Source organism: Triturus cristatus, chromosome 12 (genome assembly GCF_964204655.1).
Source record: "Triturus cristatus chromosome 12, aTriCri1.1, whole genome shotgun sequence".
Classification (NCBI taxonomy): domain Eukaryota; kingdom Metazoa; phylum Chordata; class Amphibia; order Caudata; family Salamandridae; genus Triturus; species Triturus cristatus.
Window position 1 is genome coordinate 25,070,634 of NC_140595.1, and position 20,704 is coordinate 25,091,337.

At 50.2% G+C, this 20,704-nt stretch overlaps 1 pseudogene; it reads left to right on the forward strand.

Annotated features, from left to right (window-relative positions):
- Positions 1–1,112: 1,112 nt before the first annotated feature.
- On the forward strand, positions 1,113–1,272 carry LOC146772261 (U2 spliceosomal RNA; annotated as a pseudogene).
- The last annotated feature ends 19,432 nt before the right edge of the window (positions 1,273–20,704 follow it).

Sequence of the window (20,704 nt, forward strand, 5' to 3'; positions counted from 1 at the left end):
CCCTCTTTTCCCCACCACACACCTGCTACCCTCCACCTTACCTTCTCAGCCCCTCTCTCTTCTCCACCACGCACCAGCTTCCCACCACCTTACCTTCTCCGCTCCTCTCTCTTCTCCACCACACACCTGCTTCCCTCCACCTTACCTTCTCCACTCATCTCTTCCCCACCACACACCTGCACCCCTCCACCTTACCTTTTCTGCCCCTCTCTCTTCCCCCATGCACCTACGTCCCTCCACCTTACCTTCTCAGCCCCTCTCTCTTCTCCACCACGCACCTGCTTCTCTTCACCTTACCTTCTCCGCCCCTCTCATCTCCTAACCCCTCCACCTTATCTTCTCCGCCCCTCTCTCTTCTCCACCAAGCACCTGCTTCCCTACACCTTCCCTTCTCCGCCCCTCTCTCTTCTCCACCACGCACCTGCTTCCCTCCACCCTACCTTCTCCACCCCTCTCTTCTCCACCACGCACCTGCTTCTCTCCACCCTACCTTTTCCGCCCCTCTCTCTTCTCCACCACACACCTGCTCACCTCCACCTTACCTTCTCAGACCCTCTCTCTTCACCACCACGCACCCGCTCCCCTCCCTTCTCAGCCCTTCTCTCTTCTCTACCACTCACCTGCGTCTCTCTACCTTCTTTGCCCCCTCTATTCCCCACCACGCACCCGCTCCCCTCCACCTTACCTTCTCAGCCCCTCTCACTTCCCCACCACGCACCTACGTCCCTCCGCCTTACCTTCTCAGCTCCTATCTTGTCTCCATGAAGACATCCACCTCCCTCATCCCCTTTCCCTCCCTCACCTCCACCACATTTAACCCCGCCTCAACACTGCCCTCCCTGTGCCCGCCAGCGCTCCCTTCTCAAACTCTTGGTTTGTATTCAGAATTCTGCACACGACGCCCACTCCAGCAGCGCCCCCCAGTTTTGTACTCTGTGGCAGTCAATGTTTCATCACTCTCCCCGCCCCCCCCACCCTCCTCGGCCTATTCCCGGCTGCCATTGCCGCGCACAGGCTGCCATTCTGCCTTGAACTTTTACTCTGCATTGTTTTGCTGCGTTACTGCAATGCGCGAGGACGCGTGGCGCGCAGTGCGCGTCGAACATGCGCAGCACGCGCCTCGGCCTTCTGGCTAAGATCAAGCGTAGTACCTGTTCTTATCATTTTGAAACCACTATTAAGTAAGTACTAATTTTGATAAATTTCGGATCTGCGACCTTGACCTGAACGAAGTGAATTTGCATTGTATATGCAAATCTATGCTAATTTTCGGACAAGGCCCACCTGATGTCTAATGAAGCAGGAGGAAGTATACCAGCATGCTGGTGTCTGTTTTGCTCACTACTCATTTATTTATAAAGTTTTATATAGCGAGAACTTGACCCTAGAGGGTGTCAGAGCGCTTTACATTACACCATTCGGAAACATTAGATGGTTGAGGGGGTAATATACATACATTCAATATTTGACTATGAACGTAAAATAGTGCCCGGCAAGGACCTGTGGTCGCTCCTAGAGCCCGGTCACGTTGCGCTCCTTTGATACTCTGCCTGGCGTTTGGCTGTACTAATGCTGGAGGACTAACAATGCTCCCGACATCCTTCACGGGCCTGTAGAGCACCCAGACCCTTGGCGAGGGGATTTACGCTTAGGTAGAAACACCTATATCCCCCACCACAGCTCTTTGGAGTGTTTAACTGAGTTTCTTACACAGTAGGCAATTTCTGCCTACTAGTCGGACTAGGACAAGAACCACCTGTAGGTAACCGGTAATCCCCAGGGTAACCTAGAGAGACACTGGCAGCCCAAAGGGTAGCACCCATGATGGTTGAAGACATGGACACCGGTGTCCCAAGCACCAGTGCTGAAGACATCCCCCCACAGAATGTCCTAAAGCCCAGCCCCCTGGGGAGGGCAGCATGGATACAAGTAAGGCAGTTCCAAATGTAGGGGAGTTTCTTTTAGAAGAGCTGCCCCATCCGGCAGTATTAGGTAGAACCCTTTGGATCTCGTGGCGTGTTCGCCGTGCAGATCAGCAGTCAGACTGATTAGTCTACCTCACCAGGAGCAGAACTTATAGGAACCCTTTCCGGGTTGGAGCTATCGCCAGAACAAAGAGACTACTTGAAACTGACCTCAGACCTGAAGAAGTCCCGGGGTAATCCCTTGTAACAGCGACGAAACGCGTGTTGGCTAAAACGGCTTAAAGATCTTGAATTAAAGACATCCGAAAATATAAACACAAGCATCACTGTGATATTTTATGTAACTTTGTGTATTTACTTTTGAACGTGTGCAGACTATTAGTATATATAGCATAAGTGGTCTGCGGGCCACACACGTGGGGATCTGGTGGTTTTTCCCTACCTTATGCACCGTGCCAGATTACCTGCCATAACTGATTTGTACTTGTGATAGGCCTTAGAGCGCCATTGTGCCTATTGCTGACCACCGACTGTATAACTAACCTTTTATTTACCTGGTTTGATCATTAATACATGAATAAAAGGTATTGTCATTTACAATGCCAATAGCTCAAACTCTTGTAAATGCGAGACCTCTTTAATTTCAAAGAAGCGACCGTTATTGTCCCGGGCTGCTTGGAAACTGAAAGCCTGCATGGCACGCTGAATGTTACAGGAAATCATGTTGTGCCTGAAGTAGGAGAAACTCCTTAAACAAAATAGTGTTCACAGACTAAATAAGACATGCAGTGAAACCAAAGGGACAGTCCTCATGGGAGGTTACAAATGAAGACAAGGCGGTACAAAGGAGAGACTAACAAGCCTATTAACGAAACAGAAGCCAACATTTACAAAGGACAATGATACAAGCCAATTAAAAATATGGGTGGAGCATGGGTGGAGCGTGGGCAGAGCTATAAGTCCATACTCAAAAACAGCATGGCTCGCAGAGCAGCGCCTATGCTTCGCAGGCTCAACCTAAAAAGGGCTTTGTGGAAGGTGACGATTGAGGTATCTGAACCACAAACAATGCCCTGAGAAGAGGAATTAAAAAAAAAATGAACAGCATGTGCTGCAGAAGGGTCTGTGCCTCACACAGAACCGGCACATTCCGTACAGCAGCTGTGAAAGCATCACTCACATTGAACAGGTGCAGCATGCAAGTTTCTCTGGTCTAGATCAGTCACAGCAAATGTGCGAGCTTCACTAGCATTGAACAGGTATATCACCAGTAGTGAAAGCTTCACTCACCCAGAACAGGTACAACCCATGCCCCAGCAATGCAAGCATCACTCATATAGAACAGGTACAGCATGTGGGGAACAGGTACATGTGATCCTCACAGACCAAGATATTTTTTGCAGTGAAGTGCAAGCTTCCATCACATACGAAAGGTAGAGCACACAGAACAGGCACAGCATGAGCAGCAGCAGCGCAAACTTCACTTGCATAAAAAAAGGTGCAGCAGAAGCGTCACTCAGACATAGCAGGTAAAGCAAATGCAGCACCAGCAGTTCATACTTCTTTCACATTGTACGCCTCATGGGCATGCAGCAAGAATGAATGCTTCACTCACAGATAACATTCACAGCAGATGTGCAAGCTTCAATCACGTAGAACAGGTGCAGCTGTGGTGCATACGTCCCAAACAGAGATTCTCAAGTGGACCATTAGTGTAGAAGCAATGCACATTCAGTTCTTGGATCCTCCGCTGAGTCTGTGGTTTTGAAGACTTTGGATAACGTGTAACAAGACTACGAATGGGCCACAGCAGAGTGCTTCAATGGGAAAGGAGCAAAGAAGACTGGACAGGGTTCAAAGGATTGATCTGGGGATTTCGAAGTTTCGAGAACAAAAACAACTTATCAAAGGTAAGAAGTGGTTTAAGGTTTTCGCTGCTGGAATCGAGTCCTAGTGATAGGGTTGAGGCGTAGGGAAACTTGTTTCCTACAACTAGGTGTGAGCTGCTGTACACAGCCTGCCTTATAGACTTGGTGTTACCTTTCTGTACCATATAGAGGTCTCAGATCTCAGTCATCCGCAGAGAGAGTTACACAGACCCACCCTTGGGGTCTCAGATCTCCTGCATCCATTCAGCCTTTCCGACAGATGCATCGCTTCCGTGCTGGATAGGGCACAGCCCCTACTGCGCACACACCCTACACCAGTCGCTTCCTACAACACCATGACCCGTGCTTCAGACCTCGCCGCAGCACAGCGACTGACACCGTCAAAGGTGCAGCTGATGCCCACTTGATCGCAGTTGAAGGCGACCCCTTTTTATTGAACCCACCAGACACCGAACTCTCAGACGCGTTCTTGTAACACATGAATTCACTACAACCCTAATTTAAGGGTTCTGGGATGAAAGAGAAGCATGTCAACGAGTGATAGGAGAGGAAACTGGTTTGTGATGGGAATGCATTGAGATGTAGTGTACTTTAAACAGGTGCGCCTTCAACTCTTTCCTAAACCGGAGCAGCGTTGGAGCGGCCCTGATGGATACAGAGGCGTTGACCTTAAAATGGCCGCCTTCAGGCTTGGCTCCTCCCACCCATGAACTCTACATGGGCGAATCGACTCCTTTCATAGCCCCTCAATGCACAGTCAACCCTTCTACTAGCTAGGCTTGCAGTCTATAAATAGCTACTCATACATACATACTCTGTACTCTACCACAGGCTCATGCGTCTCTCAACCATACAGCGACGTCAATAGAGACAGGGCTTCGTGTACTCTTTACGGGTGTCTCTATCCCTTAGGCGAGTCCTATGCTCTCCTGTAATGATGTCAAAATTCTCTCCCTTCTGTACTCATTGGACTGCACAGGGCCCTCTGCGTCTTGTGCTGCTGCTGCCACACACACACAGGTAGCCTAAAATGTGTCCCCTTAGGCACCAAGCCAAACAGACGCAAAGGCCACTCACGTTCTACACATAAATCTGTCGCACAGACAGACGTGAAAGAACCTTGTGCAGCGGGACTGGCAGAGCTTTTCATGTAAAGGAGGTCGGTTGACATCTTCCAGTGAGGGAGACACGCAACAAGGCCAGTTCCTTCACTATAATATTTTCTGACGCCACTCCAAGTGCCGCAAAGCCCAGTCAGAGGGCGCAGGGGCCACGCACTCAAAGAGAGGAGCACTTCGGGTGCTCTCTCGGCCTCAGGGCGCTATACTCGTGTCTCAACAGGGAGCACGCATGTTCTGAACGGGAGTACGTATTTGATATTTCTAAAGTGACAAAAAACTGACCTGAGTCCAAATAGCCTTTTTGGTTACAGGCAAACATCTCGGGTCTTATTTATTTGGAACATTCTTGTAAAGAGAGAAACAAACATCAGTCGGACAAGGATTGGTTAAATAAGACGTCTTACAAACCCTTAACACGACTCTTGGTCCCCAGAAAGAGAACGCCAGACAGAATCAAAACCTCATCAATCATCCCAAGGCACAATCTTTTTGTGGGGTCATGGTCCGACTCTTCCCCAGGTGAGGTCCTCTCTGCATCCTCGGAGACCAATCAGAGCCCCCCTCTATACTATGGAGGATCACCAAAATGTTGCCTTGTCTGCTCCACCTTCAAAGGTGGTAAGAGATCCGCTCCAATAGAAATCTGAAATGCCCGAGGCGCCCCCCGGAGGACCCCCTGGTACCGGATAAAGAGATGCTCGGGCAGCCGGGCCAGCACTCCATGCCTGGCGTGGACCGCACCCCTCCCCTGCACCAATGGATAAAATGAATGCTGGGGAAGGGTATGCCCAGACATGGGTCCCGTGCTCACTACACCCCTGGAGTCAAGCTAGCCTGGCTGAGGAAGGGGGATGCCCTGAACCCGGTCCCAGGATGCTTGTTTCCCGTCCAGGGAGGACCTGACTTGGCAGTTCGGGCTGGAATGTTCCCATGAGGCACAGGGTCAAGACTGATTTGCATATGGCTGGGTCTTCACCCCAGCCCCCCCCCCCCCCCCCCCCGACCATCAAACTCCCGACACCCTATTAGGGGCGCGCACATCCAAACATTCACTCTAGAATGGCTTCGATGGCCCGCCCCGGAAGTACACAGCGGGCACGAGCGTCTAATATCCCACCATCTATGTTTGACGAATCTGCACTTCTCGCCAAGCAGAAAATAAAATTACCCTAAATGTAATTTGCAGCTTTTATTAGGATTCTGCTGTTGGGGCGTCTTCGAATGAAGGCCCCGCGGAGGAGGCACGCAATTCCGACCGACAGCAAATGAAGTGTAACACGAAATGAAAGTCTGTGTGGCTGTAATTCACTGCACACTCCGTGTAATACACTGCAGGCGCAGCTGGGTATGAAACGTCAGCTCTCATCTCCTCAGAGCCGGTTCCGGGGCTGTTTACCACCGCAGTCCCCCACCAGGTAGCACCGAGGCGAGACTGCTGCATGAGAGCAAGGGCGGACCTTCCCATGGTGCAGCAGGTGCAGTGGCACCGGCCCCGAGGCGCTGAATGAACCCTGATTATTTTTGTATTTTGTAATTCAAACAGTAGCCAGGGGGTCCATTTCCTCCCTTGCAGTAGGGCTCATGACACATTGGCTACAAACCGCATCAGCGCCAGAGGCGTCTCCGAAACCGAATTATAGGGAAGGTCTCGGAAGCTGAATTTATGGGGAGCAGGACGGAGCCCAATCAATGGTAGGGTGACCAGATTTGCCGGACAACTTATCATGAAAAGGACAATTCCAAGGCATAATCTCATTAAATAACGTCTGTTTCAGGGAGGGCAGAGGTCAAGCCATACATAGCTAATGTTGTGTAAGGGATATATATATATAATCATTTTCCGTTTTCTGCTTCTTTAAAACTGGTCACCCTTATCGACGGGGAAAGGACCCAAAACGAGAATTAAGGGAGGTGGCATACAGGAAACTAAATAATAGAGAAGGAGGTCCGGACACAAACCCGAATTAAAATGGAGGAGGCCTTGAACCCTATCAAAGTGGAGGAGACGAGAACTTGAATCTAAGGGGAGGGGGGGCATGACATGCAATCAAAAGGGTGAGGCCTGAACCCAAATTAAAGGGGAGGAAACCTGCAACTGACTCTAAAGGGGGTACCTTGGTAAACCGGATCAAAGGAGAGACGCCCAGAACTGAATCAAAGGGGAGGAGGCCCAACACCCGATTCAAAGGGGGCGGCTGCCCTAAACCCGAATCAAAGGGGGCGGGGGCCCGGAATCCAAATCGAAGGGGGCCGGGGGACCAGTACCCGAATCAAAGGGGGCCGGGGGACCAGTACCCGAATCAAAGGGGGCTGGGGGGTCGGAACCAGAAATCAAAGGGGGCCCGGAATCCGAACCAAGGGCGGCCGGGGGCCCTGAACCCGAATCAAAGGGGGCCGGGGGCCTGGACCCCGAATCAAAGGGGGCTGGCGGCCCAGAACCCAAATCAAAGGGGGCCGGGGGCCTGGAACCCGAATCCGAGGGGGCCCGGAACCCGAATCAAAGGGGGCAGGGGCCCGGAATCCAAATCGAAGGGGGCCCGGGGACCAGTACCTGAATCAAAGGGGGCTGGGGGGTCGGAACCAGAAATCAAAGGGGGCCCGGAATCCGAACCAAGGGGGGCCAGGGGCCCTAAACCCGAATCAAAGTGGGCCAGGGGCCTGGACCCCAAATCAAAGGGGGCTGGCGGCCCAGAACCCAATTCAAAGGGGGCCAAGGGCCCGGAACCCGAATCAGAGGGGACCCGGAACCCGAATCAGAGGGGGCCCGGAACCTGAATCAAAGGGGGCTGGGGGTCCGGAACCCGAATCAAAGGGGGCCGGGGGCTCGGAACCCGAATCAAAGGGGGCCGGGGCCCTAAACCCGAATCAAAGGGGGCGGGGGCCCGGAATCCAAATCGAAGGGGGCCGCGGGACCAGTACCCGAATCAAAGGGGGCTGGGGGGGTTGGAACCCTAATCAGAGGGGGCCCGGAACCCGAATCAAAGGGGGCCGGGGGCCCGGAACCCGAATCAAGAGGGCCGGGGCCCGGAACCCGAATCAAAGGGGGCCGGGCCCGAACCCAAATCAAATCAAATGGGGCCGGGGGCCCGGAACCCAAATGAAAGGGGGCCGGGGGCCCGGAACCCAAATGAAAGGGGGCTGGGGGCCCGGAACCCAAATCAAAGGGGGCTGGGGCCCGGAACCCAAATCAAAGGGGGCTGGGGCCCGGAACCCAAATCAAAGGGGGCTGGGGCCCGGAACCCAAATCAAAGGGGGCTGGGGCCCAGAACCCAAATCAAAGGGGGCTGGGGCCCAGAACCCAAATCAAAGGGGGCTGGGGCCCAGAACCCAAATCAAAGGGGGCCGGGGGCCCAGAACCTGAATCTAAAGAGGGTCATCTGGATCCCAACTTAAAGCAGTGCATGATGCCTGCAAATAAGTGTACTGACAGAGTCGGGTGAGATACAGAGCCTAATTGGTAAAAAAATAAATAATAACGATAATAATTTCAGTGGCCAAAAGTTTTCATGGGAGACATCGTGGCACTGCCGAACAACAGGGTTGTAAAAACACCGAGGCTGCCTGGTCCTGATTCCTCCTCATGTCTCTTTTCTTCCACCCACTAAACTTTCTCTCTCTTTATCTCATGAATACCGACACTGCCTGGTCTTGATTTCAACCCATTTCTTTCTTTTCCTCCATGCACTCCCTGCCTCTTTATCTTTCTCTTACAGGTTTTAGGAAAGTGCCACTTTTTGCCCCAGTACTGATGCTTTTCGACTGAAAGTGCACCGGTTCCCTGCTAACCAGGCCCCAGGGCCAGTGTTCTTTCCCTAAAACAAGGTACATGTTCAATTGTTAAACCAACTGGCAAGACTTAAGCGCCCCGGTAAGTGCCTAGTAAATTGTACCGCTGGTACCCAGGGCATGGGTACTAAGGAGGGTCCCTCAAGGGTGCATGTATCATGCCACCCTAAGTGATCCACGTACAAATTGCATGCAGGCTGCGTGAAATGGTGTAAACCATTTAGAAAACCCGACATGGCACACTCCCAGTGTGACATGCTCATACACACTGATTATACTATATGTGTAAGTCACCCCTACAGCAGGCCGTATGACCCTAAGACAGGATGCATTTTATTATAGACCCATTTGGCACCAGGACAGGCGGTAAAATTGGCTAGTCAGAAGGAGTGTTCACTCTCAGGCTAGTCACACCCCTAAGGTGGGCTACCTTTAGTGGACAACGACTAACGACTGTTTTTATTGGAACTAGGAACTCTGGGTCAGGTTTATGACCACTCTCGACAGGAGGTGCTCATACAGGGGGTGTAGACAACGCAGCCGTAGGTAGTCCTTTGGCTACTATCTTAAATATCACTTAACACCCCTAACGTCAGTATTTAGGTGGCCCCCTGATGCCAGGAACTCAGATTTGTCTACTGAGAACAGGAGAAGGACCAAGAAGAGCTACGGACCAGGTTCAGATTTGGTGCAAAACCCCACCTGCTGCTGTACTGACAATTGCAAAGACCCGACTCATCCTGAAGCTGAGCACCCAACTAAAGCCTTGGAGGGCTGCCAGGACTTTGCCGACCATTCAGCATCTCCCTTGAAGTGAAGGAGCCACTTCCGTGCAGTCGGCAGGCACTGACTGCAACTGCTTGGTACACCATTCTGCCGACTACAGAGTCCACGGAGAAAGCAGCACCCATAGAAGAGGACTTTGTGGCTCCGAGAGGTCAGCCCCATCTCCCCAGCGAGTCTCTAGCTGTTAGGCCCTCCAGGAGCTCTCCAACACTAATACCCTGGGTACCTACCAGAGCCCTTGCAGCAACCAAGGCTGGTTAAGTGTCCAGTCTGGACACCAACCCTGCCAAGTCCGACCTACCGACGAGGGACATCAGCATCACTGGGGCGGCACCGAGAGTGGACATACTGTCCTGTTTGCCCCCCCATCACCAGGTCAGCCCACGAAGTGACAGCCTCCAACGCAAGCGACCTGCCGGAAAGAAAACCTTTGCACCCGAGCCCCAAAGCCCAAGTCCGAGCCAACCGATGGCGTCCCCTTGAACCACAGACCCTCAAGAGCCAAGCCCCCGTTTGGGTTCTGCTGGAATTGTCCCCAAGTCTCCACTTGCAGCCATTTTCTGTTACAGGTTTCTCCATTTACTTTAACAGGTAGCGTTTGAGGCTACCATCGCCACCAGCAGCTCTGCACCCGGACACACCAGGACAGGTAAATCCGAGCTGCTGGTGGTTCTATGGACCTTGGACCCTAAGCACCTTAAGTCCAGAACAGTAACCCTGAGAATCGTTTGTAAGTGTACCTGTGCCGTGAATGTTTTTCCCATAGGAGAACATTACTGCATTCGAGAATAGTACCTCAAATATGACAGCTGTGATTTTCTACTGTTTTACCTGTCAAAATGTAGAATGTCTAAAGTACTTACCTGATTCTGATGGTCTTGGTGTCTAAGGTTATATAAAAATCTGTGTTGTTTTTCTACATTGGTTTTGAGTGTGTCTCATTTAATGCCTCTGTGTGTACAACAAATGCTCAACACAACCCTCTGATGAGCCTAAACCGCTCGCCCACACTGCCACAAACGAGAGCCCTTGGGATAATTCGTGTAAGCCCTGTAAGCCAGTAAGGGTCGTCTGAATTTTCCGCACGGTATAACTCATGTTGGTGCACTACATATAACGCCAGCTTCCTACACAAGTTCTCTTTCATCGCTGATGTCAACTTTTCTTCCTTTGTCACTGTTTTCCTATTTTTCTTTTCCTCCCTTTTTTGTTTCCTTTATTTTTCTTTCTCCTTTTTCTGCCCTTTTTCTCTTGCTCTGGGTTTGATGACGAAAATAAAAGTCCCAGGCCTAAGAAATGATTGTGGTTACCCACCATCGGCAACCACCAGCACAAAGGAAACACTGATACGAGTCCCAGTGCTGCCACACAGCAGATGCTGCCACTCAGACTGAGGTACCCAGGCACAGCCGGGAGCGGGGCAAGTACAGGAACACCGGGCGATGTTTCTGGTAGGGACTGGGGTGCCCTGACACAGACAGAGTTAAGAGGGTCGCCTAGGGCCAGAGGCGCACAGGCAGTGACTGGTACCAGGACAGAGGGACGCAGGCAGAGCTGTGGTTTACTCCTGGCCCCAGGACAGAGGGCATAGGGAGACACATGCAGTGACTGGTACCAGGGCAGAGGGCACAGGCAGGGCTCTGGTTTACTCCTGTCCCCTGGACAGAGGGCACAGGCAGACACAAGCAGTGACTGGTACCACGGCAGAGGGGCGCAGGCAGAGCAGTGGTTTACTCCTGGCCAAAGGACAGAGGGCACCCTCAGACACACACAGTGACTGGTAGCAGGGCAGAGGGGCGCGGGCAGGGCTGTGGTTTACTCCTGGCCCCTGGACAGAGGGCACAGGCAGAAACATGTGGTGACTGGTACCAGGACAGAGGGACGCAGGCAGAGCTGTGGTTTACTCCTGGCCCCAGGACAGAGGGCATAGGGAGACACATGCAGTGACTGGTACCAGGGCAGAGGGCACAGGCAGGGCTCTGGTTTACTCCTGTCCCCTGGACAGAGGGCACAGGCAGACACATGCAGTGACTGGTACCACGGCAGAGGGGCGCAGGCAGAGCAGTGGTTTACTCCTGGCCAAAGGACAGAGGGCACCCTCAGACACACGCAGTGACTGGTAGCAGGGCAGAGGGGCGCGGGCAGGGCTGTGGTTTACTCCTGGCCCCTGGACAGAGGGCACAGGCAGAAACATGTGGTGACTGGTACCAGGACAGAGGGACGCAGGCAGAGCTGTGGTTTACTCCTGGCCCCAGGACAGAGGGCATAGGGAGACACATGCAGTGACTGGTACCAGGGCAGAGGGCACAGGCAGGGCTCTGGTTTACTCCTGTCCCCTGGACAGAGGGCACAGGCAGACACATGCAGTGACTGGTACCACGGCAGAGGGGCGCAGGCAGAGCAGTGATTTACTCCTGGCCAAAGGACAGAGGGCACCCTCAGACACACGCAGTGACTGGTAGCAGGGCAGAGGGTGCAGGCAGGGCTGTGGTTTACTCCTGGCCCCTGGACAGAGGGCACAGGCAGACACATGCGGTGACTGGTACCAGGACAGAGGGACGCAGGCAGAGCTGTGGTTTACTCCTGGCCCCAGGACAGAGGGCATAGGGAGACACATGCAGTGACTGGTAGCCGGGCAGAGGGGCGCAGGCAGGGCCAGGGACGTTTTATGGATTTTGGGGGCCCTGGGCCAAATGTATTATTGGGGCCCCTGTTCGTGCCAGCTTTGATTTTATGATCCAGTCTGGGCTCTTTCATGCCTTCTTTAGTCAAAAACTAAATGTGTGTACATCTGATATTCAGTGATGGTGATGTGTGTTTTTAGTATGTAACACAACTGCAGCTCACTAATATTACTGCAAATAATCTCTGTCGAACCCTTCCATTTCTCATAAGTGAGGTCCTCTATTGAGCTAAAATAAACTTTTTATATGCATGACGCATAAACACATTTTGTCTGCAAAATGTCTGTAATAGACACTTACACATTAAAAATGAATAGAAAAACGCTATTTACAACATTGTGTTTAAAAATTACTCAAGCTCATGAGGGCAAGACTCCATAGAACAGAGCTGGCTCTTTCAGCCACCTCACCCCCTTTGAAAGGCTGGGGCCCTGGGCCAGAGCCCACTTTGCCCATGCCTTAAAAGGTCTTTGGGCAGGGCTGTACCAGATTACCGATGCAGTTGACAAATGCCTACGTTATAGCATCTGGCTGGCATCAGGGAAAGGGTGGACCCTTTGCCAGCTCTCCCCATCACTCCACTTTCTGGCTGGGTGAAAAGGGCAACTGTCTAAATCTTGTCCTTGACACCTTTAGCGGAATGATTCACTTTACGCCCCACCCTGTCAGATGACAGTTAGCAGGAGGGTAAAGCAGAATTCCACACTGCACATCTCTCCGAGAACATGGCGTATCAGAACAGGGCTCTCATCTCACTTCCGACATTGCTCGAATATGGAACTAACCAGCTCCTAGGGTGCCCAGCAGCAGATGCCCACATTGGACACATACCAGACATATAAACCTGCTGGCAGTGGGCACGCACAGTGAAAGAGCAGATGCAGAAAATACCCAGGCACAGTCTCACCCTGCAACACCCAGAACCCACAGTGTCAGACATATTCACTTTACAAAGGGCTACGCTTTACCATTTTCAGACCACATCTCCACCACCCAACTCAGGGCTCTGCTCTATGATGGAACCCTACTAACGTTGTGATAAGTCATCCCTGGACTACTTAGTGTGGGATTTATAGCTAACAAACAACAACACAGTGTTACGTAATAACATAAGCCTCAATATTTATCGAATGTCCAGTAAAATGTAAAAAACAAACTGGTAATCATTCAATAAAATGTATTAACTCGTTTTTCAAAGAATATTCCAAATTCATTCATTTCACACATAAGGCAGTGAATGTGACTTCAACAGGCAATATTCCTCTATATTTTAGATTCTAGAGATAGAAGTAACAAGAAATATAGTGCTAAATGTGCAAAGCCTTTTAAAGGTCGCAAATGGCCTGATTCGCAAAAAGGCATTTCTAAATGTACAAAGCTCAAATTGCGATTCAGTAACCTGTTACCGAATTCCACTTTGGGTTTGCAAATTGGTATTTGGAAGGGGCATCTTGAGGGCGTCCCTTACGAATACCGATTCACATTGGTATGTACAAATGTTTTGTGACAGAAATGTGGTCGCAAAACATTCGCCATTTACTGACAATTCAAAATTGGTGGTAATTCATTCACAAAAGAGAAGGTGTCCTCAAGGGCCCCTTTCCCTTTGAGGATGGTCGAAAACTATGCTTTAAGAGTAAGAAGCGGTCCAAGGGACGACTGACAACTCTTAGAAAATTAAAATTAAAGGTTTCATTTTTTTCTTTTTAAAGGCATCCGGTTTTCCTTCAAGGTAAACATGCTGCGTTAAAAAAACAAAAAAATGCTTTAATTAAAAGCAATCACAGACATGGTGGTCTGCTGACCCTAGGAGGCCACCATTGGTGTGATGGCAGCAAATCGTAGTGGGTCACAAATTGCGACCTGCCTCATTAATATTCATGAGGTTGGTCTATTTGAGACCCACTGTGAATTGCGATTTAAGGAATAGGGACTAAATAACCCCTTTGTACATTAGTAACCGCAATTAAAACTTGGTATCGGCGAGCTTGCAAAGTTGGCTGATTAACAACTTTGAAAAAAAAAACATGTAATCTGCACAAGCTGCGTGAAGTGCAAAGGTGATGATGTCTGAGGTGGTGCACTCGTTTTCCAGCACCACTGAAAGGTCCACTCAAAGTGGCGGGCATTCCAGCTGCAGGAAAGTGGCGGGCATTCCAGCTGCAGGGAAGTGGCGGGCATTCCAGCTGCAGGGAGATTACCCATTGCGCGGGTGTGGAGCAGAACTACTTCCTGGTTTTACCACCACCACCCATGGCTCAGGAAAGCACAAAGGAGCATGGGGTTAAAACAAAGGAGCATGGGGGTTAAAGCAAAGGAGCACGGGGGTTAAAGCAAAGGAGCACGGGGGTTAAAGCAAAGGAGCACGGGGGTTAAAGCAAAGGAGCACGGGGGTTAAAGCAAAGGAGCACGGGGGTTAAAGCAAAGGAGCTCGGGGGTTAAAGCAAAGGAGCTCGGGGGTTAACGCAAAGGAGCATGGGGATTAAAACAAAGGAGCATGGGGTTAAAGCAAAGGAGCATGGGGTTAAAGCGGGGTTAAAACAAAGGAGCATGGGGTTAAAACAATGGTGCTGACCACTGGAAGCCAGTCCCTGCAGCTGAATATCCCTCCCTTCCTGATGGGGACCTCTATTAGCGGGGCCTCGGTGGCCGAAACATTATACACCTTGTGAAGGGTGAAATTTCCCAACTTTGTAAATGAAAATATTATTTGCACACCCATATTCAAATCACCTATCCTTGTCAAGGTATCTAATAAATATAAATAAATATATATATATATATATTTTTTTTTTTAAGATAAAAATTGGTAGTTTGTGAAAAAGTAGATTTAAAAAGAGCCACCACCCAAATATCCACTATGCATAAACAGCTCCCAACAAAAATGTAGACATACACCTTAACCCACAATCAAGCTCTTAACATCCAGAAACCTAATACTGGAGTTAAAATTGTAAATTAACCCGGCCCTACAATAGGTGAAAAGGTTTTTGGCTGTTTCATTAACTAGCCGCAGAATTAAATTTGAATAGGTGAGCTTTTAAGCATGTTCAAATTGCTGTCAACCTATATTTTTCAGTCTTTGTTTTTAAAGTTGAAATAATCCCCATAACGTTAGGTGGGCGCAGGGCATTCTGTCACACAGAGGATGTCTTGTAAGCCTTTAGACTGTGCACGTGGGGGTGCTACTAGCTGAAAAGCGCTTAGACGCCTCGTCAGGTAGTAAGCGCTATATAAATACAGTAACAAATGCATATTCGGCAATTTTCGGTCTAACGTCAACCCCAATTTATTTCACTTTGACCCTAAACTTCTGAGAGAACCGCGAGATAATATTTGACAGAACAATTCTTCAAGTGATGATAGTTACAAACGAGTCATAGACAAAGAAATACCCCAAATCAATAGTTAATGTTTGAAAGTTGAAAACACCTTTCCCTGCTTGTACCTCAAGGCTTAGAACCTCACTGTCAGGAGCAGCACCCAAACCGGAAGAAGGAATCCTTCTGGGCCAATCAGAAAACAGAACCTTACGTGAGTCTACGCCGGGGTGGTCCAGAAAGGCAGAAACGCGATGACGTAAGACAGGAGGTCTATTTTTTCTCCCTTTCAGTCTCTTTCTTTTTATTTAAAATCTCAGAACTGCAGAAAAGATTTGCCATTTATAATTCAAAGTTAAACATATAATTGTTTATAATTATATAACATAACTCGTGTCATTAGATATGCATTATCCTCTTCTGGGATTTGATGATTATCAGATTTATCTCGGAATACTGAGACTTAAAATGTTCTCTGGTTCTTCCTAAATTAGAACAACTTCTTTCTCCTTATTTACAAGTTCAGATGTTTCCACAAAGCTTCTAAGATTGGCATCTTTGGGGGCAATTGTTTCTTTCGCACTTTTTACGGCCGCACCTTCCTTTTTAGGGAGTAAGTTTCCATTGCTTAAGATAGGTCGGATTCACTTGGCTATAATTCAAATGAAAGGATTTAAAAACATTTTTGTTGTTGTTGCAGTTTTATATAGTGCGAACTCGACCCGAAGGCATTGGAGAGCTTTACATGAGCACCAGTTGCATTACACAAGATCACATGCATTGTTCACAGGCACGGGGAGATTAAGGGATGTGCCCAGAATCACAGGATGTTGAGCCAACGCCGAGACTCGAACCCGGTTTCCAAGTTCCAAAGTCGGCATCACGCCACATCCTCTCCCAGGGTGTTAGGAACCATCCCAGAAAATGGCTTAACATTAACAACCCTGAATTTGATAAATTCTGCTGATTCCAAAACCCCCCCGCCTGGAGCTGATGTGCAGGTGGTTGGGGGCTATAAATGTGACCGCAAGGGCATTCCATCCACCACTCACCTGGGGTAGCTGGAGGCTCTAAATGTGACACCGAGGGCATTCCATCCACCACTCTCCCAGGATAGCTTGTGACCGCAAGGGCATTCCATCCACCACTCACCTGGGGTAGCTGGAGGCTCTAAATGTGACACCGAGGGCATTCCATCCACCACTCTCCCAGGATAGCTGGGGCTTTAAATGTGACCCCGAGGGCATTCCATCCACCACACACCCAGGGTAGCTGGAGGCTCTAAATGTGACCCCTAGGGCATTCCATCCACCACTCTCCCAGGGTAGCTGGAGGCTCTAAATGTGACATCGAGGGCATTCCATCCACCACTCTCCCAGGATAGCTGGGGCTTTAAATGTGACCCCGAGGGCATTCCATCCACCACACATCCAGAGTAGCTGGGGCCTTTAAATGTGACCCCGAGGGCATTCCATCCACCACACATCCAGGGTGGCTGGGGGCTTTAACTGTGACACCCGAGGGCATTCCATCCATCACCATACACCCAGGGTAGCCCGAGGCTTTAAATGTGACCCGAGGACATTCCATCCACCACACACCCAGGGTGGCTGGGGGCCTTAAATATGACCCCCGAGGGCATTCCATCCACTACACACCCAGAGTGGCTTGATATTTTCCTGTGTGGCACTTTCACTGAGCGGTTCACACCAGTTGCCTCACCATATTTCTTGCTGGACAGTTTTAGTAACTTTTTCTCTTAAGAGTTAAGACAGACGTTCTAACGCTAGAGAATACTTTTAAGGGGGTGTGTACGCCCCCCCCCCCCTGAAATGCCACCTCGCTTTGTGTCTTCTCTGTGAGTTATTGTGATTAGCACAGGCCTCACTTCCCCTTGAAAGAAGAAAAATCCTTTCCAAATGCAATTTTCACCTCCATGCAATTACAGCCGCAGTTTGTTGGCATTAATAACAACTGCTGTCCACCTTGCTGAACAGCCCCCCTCCCCGGCCCCCCCAACACTGGGTTCCGCTGGGATTGAGGTGAAGCGTTTTATCACTTTGGGTTAAATGCAAACTGTGACCTGCCTTTTACCCCAGGGGTTTTGAATCGTGCTGTTGAGTTTCAATATGAAAGAGCCTCCGGGTCCATTTGTCAGCAGCGGTGATTGCTGGGTGTCTGACTCCCAAAGCACCGGAAACAGTTCAGAGAGACTCACAGCTGGCGTTAAACAGCTGGGACAGGCAGGTAAAGCTGCAGGCTGGCTGGAGCTGTTGACATCACATTGGGTAGGATGGTGGTGGTAGCGAAGTTTGCTGCTGGTGGCAAGGGTTTTGTGGAGGTGGCAAGGGTTTTGTGGTGGTAGCAAGGGTTTTGTGGTGGTAGCACATGTTTGGCGGTGGTGGCAGGGGGTTGGTGGTGGTGGCAGGGGGTTGGTGGTGGTGGCAGGGGTTTGGTGGTGGTGGCAGGGGTTTTTTGGTGGTAGCGCGGGTTTGGTGGTGGTAGCGCGGGTTTGGTGGTGGTAGTGCAGGTTTGGTGGCGGGGGTTTATTGGTGGTGGCGGGGGTTTGGTGGGGGTGGTGGCGGGGGTTTGGTGGGGGTGGTGACGGGGGTTTGGTGGGGTGGTGGCCGGAGTTTCATGGGGTGGTGGCGGGAGTTTGGTGGGGGTGGTGGCAGGAGTTTGGTGGGGGTGGTGGCGGGGGTTTGGTGGGGTGGCCGAGGTTTGGTGGTGATAGCCGGGGTGTGGTGGTGGTGGCAGGGGTTTGGTTGTGATAGCGGGGTTTGGTGGCAGTAGCGGGGTTTGGTGGCAGTAGCGGGGTTTGGTGGTGACTGCGGGGTTTGGTGGTGACTGCGGGGTTTGGTGGTAGTAGCGGGGTTTGCTGGTGGTGGCGTGGTTTGGTGGTGAAAGCAGGGGTGTGGTCGTAGTGGTATGGTTTTGTGGTCGAAAGGATTTGTAGGCAGTGACAGGTTTGGTGGTAGAGGTGTGGTGGCGGCATGCTTTTTGGTTGTACGGCGTTTTGTAGTCATGGCATGGTACAGGTACTGGTTATGTGGAGCTGATGGTGATGCTTTGGTTTTTGGTGGTGGTAAAGATTTGGTTGAGGTGTGAGGGTGTTAGGGCAATTGAAGGGTATTGATTGCGGGGTATTGATTGTGGCAGTGTGCGATTGGTGATGTGTTAAGCTATTATTTTCAGATGTTAGGGTGCATGCTTTCTTTTAATAAACAGGAAAACCATTTAGATGGCACCTGTGTGTGTGTCTTGGTATTTTCTTTCAGTTGAAGGCACCTTGACGGGTGTCAGGTGCTCTGAATTTCCACAGAACTGTATTACTGTAGTGACCGGATGCAGTCCTTACTGACCCGGAGGCTGATACTGGTCTGCAGTATAAAGCCAGTTCTCCAGAGCCACCTTGACTTTTCGGAGTCGCTAAAACAAGCAGTCAAGACCGAGGTCGTGGGAACTGATGAGCAGGTGTAGGTAGAGTATAACACAATTATTACAGCCCCCCAACATAGAGACATCCAGTGCGGGCTAGTATTTAGAAACACACAGCATACCATACAAAAATCAGTACTTAATTTGAGCCAGTGTTTTCCAATGCTCAGCAGCGGCACTTAATTGTCAACACTGGCACTTATACCAGTCTGCCACATGGTGGTGCTGTTTGTTTACTTTAGAGATGAGCACAGCACAGTTGTTTATTAATTCAATATTAATTAAAATTACTAATTCCTGTCACCCAAGCCATTCATAAAGCTTTGGGGGCCTGGAATAGGCTGAATTGTCACACTTGTAGGTGTGTGATGGTTGGTAGTTATGTGGGTACTGTCATTGGCAGTGCGGGCAGGGCAATGGGTGGTGCAGGCTGCAGTGGCCTCCTGATGAGAGCCCTGGTTATTCTTTTTTCAAAAATTAAGTACTGAAAACAATTATAATAGTCCAGAACTCAGAGAGAAAGATGGTTGAACCCATAACTACTTACAGTAACTGGGATTTACGTTTTCAGGACTAGGGCCCTGTTCCACACTTGTCAGAAGATATTCTATTCTGGACAAAGCGAGGCCTGGGCTGCGTCTGGACAGAGCGAGGCCTGGGCTGTGTCTGGACAGAGCGAGGCCTGGGCTGTGTCTGGACAGAGCGAGGCCTGGGCTGCGTCTGGACAGAGCGAGGCCTGGGCTGCTTCTGGACACAGTGAGGCCTGGGCTGCTTCTGGACACAGTGAGGCCTGGGCTGCGTCTGGACAGAGTGAGGCCTGGGCTGCGTCTGGACAGAGCGAGGCCTGGGCTGCTTCTGGACACAGCGAGGCCTGGGCTGCTTCTGGACACAGCGAGGCCTGGGCTGCTTCTGGACACAGCGAGGCCTGGGCTGCGTCTGGACAGAGCGAGGTCTGGGCTGCTTCTGGACACAGCGAGGCCTGGGCTGCTTCGTAGGAGATGAAGGGGGTTCCCTACACCTCAAGCTCGTTGTAGGTTTGGTACTTTTTTTGGTAGCCACAGGGGCAGCCTGTCCTACATCATCAGAGAGTGTTTCGTGGGGGTGAAGGGGACTGGTTATTAGTCAAGCTTTGTCCTCCTCTAATAAGAACCAATTGTCATCCAACGCCCCCGCCCTTTTAGTTCGGAATAGAAGCAACCACAGACTGATTTCACCCTACGTGGACCTCACCAGTGAGGCGCATCTAAGTCTTGGGGTACAGTGGGTATGGGACCCATGTCTGGGTGCACACGTCGCACTCAGGGTGTCTCATTTGAAAGAAAAAAAGGGTTTGCCGTAAGTGCTTCACTTAATTGGGCCACATATCAACCTGCTTTATTTATTTTTTATATTAACTTTACCAGCCATTTATTTTGTCTGCAGTTCCCGGACCCACTTATTCTGTTTTTTTTTTTTTTTTTTTTTTTTTTATTGAATGTTCCACAGAAAACCACATGGGGATAACAATACGACTGAAATTTTACAAAGACAGGTGACAGAATAAAGAGTTACAATAAAAGGAAAAAAAAAGAAAAAGAAGAAAAGGATTAATCAGATAGATAATCAATTAATGGTTGCCAGACTGCAATACCGAGTTTCCTCTTGCGTGGTTTTTTTAGTCTATACATACTAATTTCTAAATTATACAAGTTGAGTAATTTGGCCCGCCACAAATCGAAGCTCGGAGCCTCAGGTTGTAACCAAGCAGTTGCAATG